Raw genomic sequence first — 2194 nt, forward strand, 5'->3', positions numbered from 1 at the left:
GCAAAGCAACTTTACAGCAAATTAAGTTTCTACAATATTTAGTGGTAGCTTATCAGTGGTGACTGTCAGTTAATGTACATATGGCAGAAATGTACGGAAAAATCTATTAAAGACATAATCAAACAGACGATGAACACTATTAACAGCAATTATTATATGAAACGTATAGCAAAATTTGGTAGTTCTGTATGTTGTTTCAGGGTTGGCATCATCAGGTCCTCTGAGGGGTTGGTTTAATATGTGCAGATATGAACTAAAGTTGATATATTTTCATTATTTCCCTTCTTTTCAGCTATGTCCTCCTCCAGTGGTTCTATGGCTGAGGAGCTTCAGTGTTCAGTGTGTCTGGAAGTGTTCACTGATCCAGTCAGCACTCCATGTGGACACAACTTCTGTAAGAGCTGCCTGAACCAGTGCTGGGACAACAGTCAGGACTGCAAATGTCCATTGTGTAAAGAAACATTCAGTAAAAGACCCAACCTCAAGATCAACACTGCACTTAGACAGGTTGTGCAACTCTTTCAGAAAAAGTCCAGTCTGAGTAAATCTGAAGTTCTCTGTGACATCTGTGATGAAAGAAATCTGAAAGCCCTGAAGTCCTGTTTTGTGTGTCAGACCTCTTACTGTGAAACGAGCCTCATCAGAGTCTTGAATTTAAAGAAACAAAAACTGATGGACCCTGTGGAGAATATGAAGGACTGTATATGCCAGAAACACGAGAGACCTCTGGAGCTGTTCTGTAGAGATGATCAGACGTATGTGTGTGTGTTTTGCACTGACGGAGACCACAAGACTCACAAGAGTAGAGTAATAAGAAGAGGGTATGAGATACTGACAACATTAAAACAGAGTTTCATAACATAGTTTTAAATATTCCAACAATATCTTTTGTCAGAAATGGAAAATACATGTTAAGAAAAGTGATAAAATATGTCTTGATAAAATATAAAATATGTTAATGTCTGTCTATAGGCTCACCTGGTGAAGACACAGAAACACGTGCAGCAGATTATCCAGGACAGAATTAGGAAGATTCAGGACATCAGACACTCAGCAAAACTCAGAAAAGTGGGCATGTTCAATATTTGATGAATAATGCTCTTATTTGATAAAGCTGATTTAATTACAAAAAAAAAATCAGAAAAGTGCTGAGTGAGAGAAAGCAGCCAGCGCTGAGCTCTTCAGTGATCTGATGCGCTCCATTAAAAGATGTCAGGCTGAGCTGCTGGAGATGATGGAGGAGAAGCAGAAAACAGCAGAGAAACAGGATGAAGAGCTCATTCAAGAGCTGCAGCATGAAATCACTGAGCTCAAGATGAGAAACACTGAGCTGGATCATCTCTTACACACTGAGGATCACCTCCAGCTCCTACAGGTCAGTGTCTCTCTCTGTCTGCTCTCATTACAGGTCAACACTCACACTCCTCACGCTGAGGGATTTCTCCTCTCTCCTGCTGTAGATTGATCCATTCCTGTGCAGTCCTCCACACACCAAGAACTGGCCTGAGATCAGTATGAACACTGATGTGAGTGTCGAGACTCTGAGGAGAGCTCTGACTCAACTGCAGGAAAACCTAGACCCAAATCTCACCCAATCTGATGATAGGAAACAACTGAGTCACTGGCATTAAACAAAAGCTCCCAAACAACCAAGAGAGGTTTGATCACTATCCTGGTGTCCTGGGAAAAGAGGGATTCTCCTCAGGTAGATTTTATTTTGAAGTGCAGCTGAAGGGAAAGAGTCAGTGGGATTTAGGAGTGGCCAGAGAATCTATTAACAGAGAGGGAAAGATCAGAGTGAGTCCTCAGGATGGATTCTGGGCTGTGGCTCTGAGGAATGGGAGTGGATATTGGGCTTGTGCTGATCCCTGTGTTTATCTCTCTCTGAGGGGGGTGTTTGTGGATTATGAGGAGGGTTTGGTCTCCTATGATGTGGAGTCCAGATCTCATATCTACTCTTTCACTGCTCAGTCTTTCACTGAAAAACTCTTATCATTTACTGATTATTGCACCTGTTAATTACAAATGAATGAATTTACACCCCAGATATGAAATTAAGCAGTTCAATAAAATAGTTATAGTAATAGAAATTACATGGATTTGCTGCTGCTCTCCTTATCATAATTTTAAGGCGTTTGTCTTTGTATTAGTGATTTTTTTTTCATTTGTTTTGCAAATCAGCCATTGTTACAAA

The 2194-nt window shown here is 40.6% G+C and overlaps 1 pseudogene; it reads left to right on the plus strand.

Annotated features, from left to right (window-relative positions):
• Nucleotides 1-294: 294 nt before the first annotated feature.
• LOC107563186 (E3 ubiquitin/ISG15 ligase TRIM25-like) lies at nt 295-1631 on the plus strand (annotated as a pseudogene).
• The last annotated feature ends 563 nt before the right edge of the window (nt 1632-2194 follow it).

This window comes from Sinocyclocheilus grahami, unplaced genomic scaffold (assembly GCF_001515645.1).
Source record: "Sinocyclocheilus grahami isolate Dianchi unplaced genomic scaffold, SAMN03320097.WGS_v1.1 scaffold861.1, whole genome shotgun sequence".
In the NCBI taxonomy this organism is placed as follows: Eukaryota; Metazoa; Chordata; class Actinopteri; order Cypriniformes; family Cyprinidae; genus Sinocyclocheilus; species Sinocyclocheilus grahami.